Below are 11194 nucleotides of genomic sequence, written 5' to 3' on the forward strand. Positions count from 1 at the left end.
AAAGGATGGAAAGGGGGTATTGTTTTCAATGTTATATACATATATACACTCCTGGAAATTGAAATAAGAACACCGTGAATTCATTGTCCCAGGAAGGGGAAACTTTATTGACACATTCCTGGGGTCAGATACATTACATGATCACACTGACAGAACCACAGGCACATAGACACAGGCAACAGAGCATGCACAATGTCGGCACTAGTACAGTGTATATCCACCTTTCGCAGCAATGCAGGCTGCTATTCTCCCATGGAGACGATCGTAGAGATGCTGGATGTAGTCCTGTGGAACGGCTTGCCATGCCATTTCCACCTGGCGCCTCAGTTGGACCAGCGTTCGTGCTGGACGTGCAGACCGCGTGAGACGACGCTTCATCCAGTCCCCAACATGCTCAATGGGGGACAGATCCGGAGATCTTGCTGGCCAGGGTAGTTGACTTACACCTTCTAGAGCACGTTGGGTGGCACGGGATACATGCGGACGTGCATTGTCCTGTTGGAACAGCAAGTTCCCTTGCCGGTCTAGGAATGGTAGAACGATGGGTTCGATGACGGTTTGGATGTACCGTGCACTATTCAGTGTCCCCTCGACGATCACCAGTGGTGTACGGCCAGTGTAGCAGATCGCTCCCCACACCATGATGCCGGGTGTTGGCCCTGTGTGCCTCGGTCGTATGCAGTCCTGATTGTGGCGCTCACCTGCACGGCGCCAAACACGCATACGACCATCATTGGCACCAAGGCAGAAGCGACTCTCATCGCTGAAGACGACACGTCTCCATTCGTCCCTCCATTCACGCCTGTCGCGACACCACTGGAGGCGGGCTGCACGATGTTGGGGCGTGAGCGGAAGACGGCCTAACGGTGTGCGGGACCGTAGCCCAGCTTCATGGAGACGGTTGCGAATGGTCCTCGCCGATACCCCAGGAGCAACAGTGTCCCTAATTTGCTGGGAAGTGGCGGTGCGGTCCCCTACGGCACTGCATAGGATCCTACGGTCTTGGCGTGCATCCGTGCGTCGCTGCGGTCCGGTCCCAGGTCGACGGGCACGTGCTCCTTCCGCCGACCACTGGCGACAACATCGATGTACTGTGGAGACCTCACGCCCCACGTGTTGAGCAATTCGGCGGTACGTTCACCCGGCCTCCCGCATGCCCACCATACGCCCTCGCTCAAAGTCCGTCAACTGCACATACGGTTCACGTCCACGCTGTCGCGGCATGCTACCAGTGTTAAAGACTGCGATGGAGCTCCGTATGCCACGGCAAACTGGCTGACACTGACGGCGGCGGTGCACAAATGCTGCGCAGCTAGCGCCATTCGACGGCCAACACCGCAGTTCCTGGTGTGTCCGCTGTGCCGTGCGTGTGATCATTGCTTGTACAGCCCTCTCGCAGTGTTCCGAGCAAGTATGGTGGGTCTGACACACTGGTGTCAATGTGTTCTGTTTTCCATTTCCAGGAGTGTATATATATATATATATATATATATATATATATATATATATATATATATATATATTCTTTTTTAATAGTAAGTAACTGAAACTAGTAAGGACACTCGTTGTGTCGAGTTGGGGACGCACATAACTGAAATCATGCTTGTAGTTGCAGCAAAGGGCATAAAGAAAGAAAGCAAAGTTTGAGGCTAAGGAAGCCATGAAACAAAACCTAAGGGTGGAATCCATACATCTTGCACCGGATGGGAAACAAAAACTGCAAAGAACTTTTCGGACTGGGGACAGAAAGAGGAAATGGGGCAAATACTGCTACACAGTGCGAGGGGTCACGACGAAACTCTCCATCTGCTGTGACATCCAGGTATGACCTCTCGCAATGACCAAGGTAGACCCTACATTGTGACGTTGTACCGTGTAGTGTTCTGTTATCGTCTTGTAATTTTGGCTTCTCTTACCCGTGATGTTCCAGCTACGTGGAGGATATGGAACGCACTCCACAAATAATTGGAAAAATATTGTCGATGCTTTGGGTTACTGAGGATCTTCCAGTGTCGTTCCTGTAGATAGTTCCAAAAGTTTAAAGTGTCCTTAGTGCCGTCTTGAAACAAATGATGCACTGCATGTCTGCGAAGCCACGTCATGGCATTAGTTTTCCTGCGTGGTTAATACGTTTCATCCGGGAATAAGATAGTCTTGGGGTGATATGATTCGGCATCACTCGAAGGAAGTATGCTGACATTTGCTTCACTAAGTGCCACACTGCCGTAGACTCACCACAGCTAAGACGGTGTTCATCGTTGTCTTGAACTCCATAGCTCGTGCACGTGGGTGAGTCTACCATATGGATACCAGGTACCCTTGATCTGGTCACCCGCTTACCATTGACAGTGAATATACCACATCGCCGTGGCGGCAGTGTCCAGTGCTACGTGGGGAATTGTCCTCCACACTACTTGTCAGTTGACGTTCGGGTGCTTCCTCTCCACGACGTTATCGGGTCGTCCACGTTGGAGGACGGATAAACCGTCTTTGCCGTCGCCAGTTGAATCGCTGGTAAGGCAAGTCGAACGTAACTGAGTTCGAGGTAAAAGACACCGATGTAGAAGAGTGACGAGGGGACGTGGTGTATCGGCAAAGGTGGCAACAGAGAGGGCGGTGCTGGTTCTTCTATTAACAAACTCGTCAGACTGCCCAGACGGCGGTGCCATAGTTTGACTAACGCGCTCACAAATAGGGCGACCGCTCTGTCATGAACGTGATATACGCCAAGCCCTCCATGATCCGGGAGAAGGGCGAGAGTCTCATATTTGATCTTGAAAAGTATTTCTGAACTCACGAAGGACTCAAAAGCCGCCAGTAAACGGTGAGCTAACATCACTGGTACAGGTAATATCTGGGCGATGTACGGAATGCGTGACGCTAAATGTGTGTTGACATACTGGGTCCGTCGGACGATGTCCAGGGCTCGTAGGCGGTTGTTGGCTATCCCAGTCCGAACATTTCGCAAAAGCTGTCGAAAGTTTTGAGCAGCGGTTCGTTGTATATCGTCTGTGAAATCAATGCCGAGGCATTTCAAAATATCTCTGAGCTTTAAGTGGGTGACGCTGTCCTCAGACAGTCCGACCCCGATGTTCATCGCCACCGATTTTGCGACGTTGATACGACTACCATTGACCATGCTATATCGCTATCTAATTCAGTGCGCTGGCGGTGTCCTTGCCGTTGCGGATGACAATCGCCAGGTCGTCAGCATATGCTTTACATCGGAAAGTGCGGTCTCGTAACGTCACACCCGTTACTCGTTGGCGCAGGTCGCATAGGAGTGGTTCCATGGCCACAGCGTAAAGTAAAGTCGACAGAGGGCAGCCTTGGCGTATCGATCCAGAAATGGTGAGGGGCTACGTAGGTCGTCCGTTGACGATCACCTTGGATGTCGCGCCATTGAGTAGTCGCATGACGACAGTGACGAATGGCTGTGGGTACCGCATATGTTGGAGGACCGCTTCAAATAGTCGTGGTCCACACGATCGAAAGCTTGACTGAAATCGATTGCCGCCAGCGCACCCTTCAGACGACATGCCCTCGCCAGTGAGATCAAGTCACGATATTCACTGAGTGCTGTTTGAATATTATTGTCGCCTCCTAATGACTTTTGATCGGGCGAGATGACGTGTCGTAAGGTCTGGTGTATCCACACCGCCAACAGTCGAGAAAAGATCTTAAAGTCTTAGTTCAATAGCGTCAACAGGCAGTAGTCCTGCAGCCGTGAGCCACCGGACGGTTTGCCCGCATCTCGTGGTCGTGCGGTAGCGTTCTCGCTTCCCACGCCCGGGTTCCCGGGTTCGATTCCCGGCGGGGTCAGGGATTTTCTCTGCCTCGTGATGGCTGGGTGTTGTGTGATGTCCTTAGGTTAGTTAGGTTTAAGTAGTTCTAAGTTCTAGGGGACTGATGACCATAGATGTTAAGTCCCATAGTGCTCAGAGCCATTTGAACCATTTGAACCACCGGACGGTTTGTAAATAGGAATAATCATCCCTTCCACAACGGGAGGCCATCAAGACCCGGAGACTTGTTCACAGCTCCTTTTCTAATGGCGTCGATCACTTCTTCTTCCGTAATTTCTTCCATCAAGGCCGCTTCCAGACTGACAGATTAAAACTGTGTGCCGGAACGAGACTCGAACTCGGGACTTTTGACTTTTGTGTGCAAGTGCTCTACCAACTGAGCTACCCAAGCACGACTCACAGCTCCTGTGAAGTTTGGAAGGTAGGAGACGAGGTACTGGCAGAACTGAAGCTATGAGGACGGGTCGTGAGTCGCGCTTGGGTAGCTCAGTTGGTGTCCGGCACACAGTTTTAATCTGTCAAGAAGTTTCATATCAGCACACACTCCGCTGCAGGGTGAAAATCTCATTATGATTACAAATTACATTTTTTCATCCTTTAAGCTTTACGGAAATGCTCTTGTAACATGCTCCTCTGTTTAAAATTTTAGTAGCTGGAGCTCGAGAGTTTTTGAGAGTGGCATTGAGCTTCTTTGAGATATTGATATTTGGGTTCTGAACCATAAGTACACAAAATTAAATCATATTGCCATGTGGTCTCCTTGCAAGTCATAATGTGCGAGTATAGCAATGTTAATGAAAAGAGTACTATTCCACTTTTATTATAGAATTTAAAAATGTAAATTACTATATTAATTACCATAACTGACAGAATTACGACGAAAAAGTGTTAAAAGAAGCTAAAGTGTTACTAACTAGCAATTTGCCATGGATTCGGAAGGGTAGCATGAATTATCTAGGCGTGGCGTAGCGGTAATAAATTACACACACAAACTTCTAATAATGAAAAACGTGTGAAAATTCATACTATAGTTCCTGAGATTAGCACATACAGACAGAGGAAGGCTGCAAGGAGCTTTCAGTTATAAAATGCTCTTCAGTGACGAGTAATCTTATTCAGATGATATTTTTAAGCTAATAATAACGTTTCAGTTTTATACGAAACACACTTCAATAATTGCAATTCGTCTGTTTCATTTTCATGCCATTACACAATTTTGTTCGATATAAATCCTTGTCTTTCTTTAGTTTTCTTGTCAGTGTTTGGTACGGAACAGCGTTGACATTTAGCCAACTGTTTGAGCATTTAGCCAACTGTTTGAGTCTGAACGCATCTTAAGTTACTCTATTTCTATTACTTACTATTTTAAAAAAATTACTATTACTGCTCTTCTTGTTCGAACATCCCCAACCCCGTTCACCAGTAGATTTCACTTTCCTGTAAGTTTTTATACAGTGAGTAACCTAATGTCTTTCACTATTGCATTACTTTTCCACTACACTGATCCTCACCTTCAGTATCAGTACCATATATGTCTAACTGCACTTCGAGACCATTTTATACATTTTCCACCGACGTTTCCATTGTACAGGTCACCGAGGCATTCTAATTATTAACTAGAAATTTCCATTAAAAAGTTCTTTATAATTATACAGTTTGATTCATTGTGGTATACGCACCAAGTAACACCCATCAATGTAAGACGTGTTCCCTTTATAACTCTTTTATGTACGTAGGGCAGTAATGCTATTGGCTCTTACAAAATTAGCAATAGAACGATAGTGTTACTCCTGTGAAAGGATTTGAATTTGACCGTGACCGTGCGTGATGGAAAGGTATTGGACTGTTTCCGTTTCTATAAAGATTTCTATTCAAAGGAAGCAGTAGCACAATAATCGGGAATGGAAGCAAGGTTCTGTTAGTAATCAAATAAACTATAATTACGTAAAAGTAAACGATCGCCCCTTATTGACTGGCGACTCCATAGAGTGCTGTGTGCACAACGACCATATACGTGAAATTAGAGAGAACGTCAGCGTTGCCCGTAATACTGATCGTTTATTGACAGCAAAAACTATTTTCAATCACAATGTCAGTTATTGTGATCGTTTCATAATCGAGACACGAGAACAATGCATATTCGGACTGTTTACTTCTAAGGACACTAAAAAAAATACATTTCCATAATTTTGACCAAACTTTATGAAACTGAAGTTCCTCCTTTGAGTAAAAAAGATTACTCCGCTGTGGGGAGCTCTTGTCCTAATAAGAAGATTTCAAATTTTCGTGTTGACATCAACAATTTCTCCTTTTTCTGTTGGTCTCACCTGATTGCAATATATTTTAATACCAAAGTAATGTAGTTCCCCTCTATTTATTATAATTTTATTTCTTATCTGACATTGTACGCGTGAGGAAAAGAAGAGAGAGCTAAGGGAGAAAAAAGGCACATTAATTAAAACATTAAGTACTCCGACTCTTAAACAGCTTTGATGGCACTTTAAAAAAATAAAGAGAAGCTTTTTTCAGTACGTCCACAGTGTCAGTAGTTACATGGTTGCGTGAGATTTGTTAATAAGTTTCAAGAGGGCCAAGAACACTCTAAGGCGTCCAGCGAATTGGTTAAGTCTATAGAAATGTAAAAGGTCGATACGACGAAACTTGGAATGGAGTATGTGAAACGTGCGCGCCCGCAGCTACTCGTATTCTGTGACAGCCTGTCAGAGGCGGGCCGCTGCCGCTGCCGCTGCCGCTACCGCTACGTAAGCCAACATGGCATTGACAACGATACCTCGGACGGCAGCTCAATCAAACTTGTCACAATCATCCAAACAGGCAAGCGTATTCAACAGGGAACCGTCAAATATATATCTGAAACTAACAGCAGTCTGCACGCTTCAAGCATGAAAGCTCTCTTTGTTTCCTCCTGTCTCGAGATATACAGTATCTATTAGCCCAGATGCATCAGGCGAAAATAAAATAAAAAAATTCTACCTCTAATATCGTTTCAGCAGCGACGTACCAGCATAAAAATGCTCCTATCGGAGCACAAAAGAGGCGAATATGCTCCTGCTTAAAAGACTGTGACTGGAAAGTGGGTTGCCAGCTGCCGACTGTGACTGGAAAGTGGGTTGCCAGCTGCCTCATTCTACCTATCTCAGAGCCTTAAAAATTTTCTCAAAAATCTTGACAAGCGAACGCATTCGCGTTCTTTTTGACATGGAACTCACCTCTCACTGCCACAAACACCACCAAGTGTAACTCGCACATAGCCACCAGCCCAACGCTGCTAAGTCGCTTGTACCCATCCAATCCTACTTGCCCATTCTCACTCAGTCATTCAGTGCACCCATTGTAATTATCTGTTTTTGTCTCTCTCACTTTCACAGTCTCCTGTCTCACAACCACAGTCTCCTTCGTTCTGTCCTACTACTCTTGTCCACTATCACTGTCTCTGTCTTCCTCTTGCTCTCTATTACTGCTACTATCTATTTCATTCATTCCCATTGACGGTCTCTCTTCTCACTGTCACTATATCTCTCTTCCTCGTTGTCGTTGTCATAGGCTCTGTTTTTCGTTATCATTGTCTCTCACCCACTTCCACTTTCTCCTTCTCCTTATTCCTGTCCCACTGGCACTGTCTCCTTCACTCTTTTCGTTGCACTGTTCTGTCACTGTCAACTATGTTCCACTGCTGCTGTGTCCCCCTCTTTTTCTCACCCTGCCATAGTCTTCTTCGCTCTTTCTAAACCACCACCATTGTCTACCACCTTCCAGTATTTATTACCTTTCCGTCTCTTTCCCATTGTCACTGGCTCATAATCTCTCAGCATAAAATAGCGCAAATATATTCGGAAGCCAAAATTTTGGGAAAATTTTTAAAGGTGCTAAGGAAGGTATCTGGTACCCCATTTTCAAGTCAGGGTCTTTTAAACAAGAGCATTTTCACCTTTTTGTGCTCAGATATGGGCATTTTCTCTGCCATATTTCTCTCATATGAAAAGAACTTTATCGGTTATTAAAATTTTGTTAATTTTACGTGCATAAAAAGTTGGCATGTTCTTTAGTAATACAACATGACGTTCCCAGAACACTCCTTACGATAACAGAGACTCTTTATAGCACATTTCTCCCTGATAGGTCACTTCATAAACTACGTTTTCGCCTCGCACCGGGTTATACACGTCTGTTTCGTTGTACGAAAACGGTGACTTTGAAGTTCCGTATCTCGGAACGGATGAAGATATTAAGAAAATTTCAATGTTATTTGAGATCGGGATCATAGTAATATATCCTAAGAATGTCAGCCATTTGCTGTGCATAGCCGTCTTGGAATCCGCGGCTCGGTTTTGTTACTCAAAAACAAGTTTTTGGGGTGTTTCTCGGTAACGGATAAATATTTTCGAAAACGGGAAGATGTTACTTCAAGATAAATTCCTAGAGAATAGACCATTAAAATCTGACCAATTTTCTTGGGTTGGTTATATAGACATCCGCTGCTGACGGCGAAAAAAATGGCGAAAAAGCCTTTTTCTGGTTTCGTAGGAACCGCCAATGAACTAACTGGTGCCTCCATAAGCCCCTTAAGGAGCACCATTCATCATATCCAACGTAGCAAGAACCGACCGATTTGCTCCATTTGCCATGCTAGATGAAGTGTGTAATATTCAAAATTTGGCCCTTTACTGTAGGATAGTTACAGTAAGATGACCCTTCTGGTGGTCCCTAGCCCAAAGGCTACCCAAAACACTTGACCCTACATTTCCATCACCAGTGGAACCCGAGGTATGAACCTTGCAAAAGTCCCGTTTTTATGCATGGCGTTTTGGAACATATTGGTACCGCATGCTGTCGCATGCATACCGTTTAACCGTCCACTCACGATTAGATAATGATAATAGTATCCGCATGAAGCATATTATGCAAGGAACAGCTTATGTGCTGTCTCACTTTCTTCTTTCTTTTCACTCCATACTCATCTGTAACAAAACAGATACAGCAACACTACAGCCGCGCGGCATTAGCCGAGCGGTCTTGGAGCTGCAGTCATGGACTGTGCAGCTGGTCCCGGCGGAGGTTGGAGTCCTCCCTCAGGCATGGGTGTGTGTGTTTGTCCTTAGGATAATTTAGGTTAAGTAGTGTGTACGCTTAGGGACTGATGACCTTAGCAGTTAAGTCCCATTATATTTCACACACATTTGAACATGTTGAACAGCAACACTACAAAGTACTCTCAACAGTCACAAACTAGAGTCAAATAACCACTGGTCACAGCAGTTTGCGGTAACAAAAATATTCAGTTTCATCGCACCAACACCCATAGAAAACTACGAAAGAGTTGTAATTTCAACTATTAAATGAAAACATACAACCAGTTGAAAAAGTGCGTAAAATATAAACGCATATTTGAACCCTGAAGATTGAGCGTTTGTCCTGAAACACGTACAGAAAAAGTAAATAAATTATAAAAATTAAAATAAATTATGCAGACTTAAATCTATAAACAGATTTCCAACTACCGGTTGTAAGTAACTTCTGTAAAATACTTTCTGGAACATTTTGCAGAAGTATTGCCTCAACTGTCATTTGAAAAATGCTTTAGCATGCCCACTTAATTTTTCCCTTTTCCACAGATAACCGCGAATCTTCTTGGTAATCATAGCAAATCCCGCAGAACTATGGTTATTCCTAGGAGAACATTTCGTGACATAAGTGTTCCACCTGGTATGAGACAGACATACCTTCAGACGACAACAGTAACGTAATAATTTCGAATGCAAAGAAAGTTTGATTGACAAGTGAGAATATTACAGAACAATCAGTTCAATATGTCATGACAAAAAATACTGACACCAGTTATTTACAGAAGAGTAGAAAACTGGCAGAAGTCGCCATCGAGGAAAATCGATTTGGGTTCACGAGAAATGTAGGATAACGTGAGGCAATACTAATTCTACGACTTACCTTAGAAGATAGGCAAAGAAACTACGTTTATAGCATCCGTAGATTTAAAGAAAGCTGTTGACAACGTTGGCTGTAATATACCCCTCAGCATTACATGATACTGACCCCGAAAACGAATCTGAGATCAACCTGCTGTCGAATTAGTGCAGTCTTCTGCCGGCGCGGGAAAAACGCCACATGTGACGCGGGTATTTCAGGTACTGTGTGCTCAATATACCCCGACTCCATGGCCACGAGCCACTTGCTGTTGTCATATGAAACTATACGTCTCGCTTAGTTCAACTATCAGTATAACAATCCTGCTTGGCAGCGGATTTATCTCGTAAGCGGACTTGTGTGTTTACAGCTCACGGCGACTGTCACTGTTAAAATAGACTTCGCTTCGCAGATTACATGCGCCGTTTTCAGTTGCTACGTAAGGCAAGTGGTAACACTGTTCAAATCCGTCAAAGTGCTTTATTTCTTTCTTCCAGTAACAAGTTATATGAGTTACTGCAGAATGTAAACGCGTTGGTAGAATCAAGCAGCTTGTCGTTTTCTTTTATCAGTGATTTGCTGACTAACCATTACGTACAGCAAACTCATACAGTAATCATAAAGTTAAAATTGTATCAATGTAGCATGGAATCTGGTCAGTCGTACCTGGACTGGGCTGCAGATTTACATGGCTCATCTCGTACGATCAAAAGCACTTTCGTCACCTGATCCTTCACTGTGAAGTGTTTCATTTAATTAATCATTTGAAATGGCTTCATGTACACAGCATGTGTTTGAGAGCGACGTTGCCGTAGCTACTATGTCTAGCCAACGACGTTGTAATCAGCGGTCAACGGATAAACGAACTAGTCCTTCTTTACTCACAGACCACTTGTAACGCCGGAAATGCATATCCTCCTATTTCCATTTATTGTACTCTAAATTTTTTTCCTTATTTTGTTACCTGAATATATATATATATATATATATATATATATATATATATATATATATATAGGGTGAGTCACCTAACGTTACCGCTGGATATATTTCGTAAACCACATCAAATACTGACGAACCGATTCCACAGACCGAACGTGAGGAGAGGGGCTAGTGTAATTGCTTAATACAAATTATGCAAAAATGCACGGAAATATGTTTTTTAACATAAACCTACGTTTTTTTAAATGGAACCACGTTAGTTTTGTTAGCACATCTGAACATATAAACAAATACGTAATCAGTGCCGTTTGTTGCATTGTAAAATGTTAATTACATCCGGAGATATTGTAACCTAAAGTCGACGCTTGAAACCTCCGAAGTTCAGTTGCGTGTTGTAACAAACACGGGCCACGGTCGGCGAGCAGCATCTGCGGGGACATGTTTACGATGACGACCGTGTTTACGAGTGTGGCTGTAGTGCACTGTTGTGGTTTGGTCTAGCTGTC

Source organism: Schistocerca americana, chromosome X (genome assembly GCF_021461395.2).
Source record: "Schistocerca americana isolate TAMUIC-IGC-003095 chromosome X, iqSchAmer2.1, whole genome shotgun sequence".
NCBI lineage: Eukaryota > Metazoa > Arthropoda > Insecta > Orthoptera > Acrididae > Schistocerca > Schistocerca americana.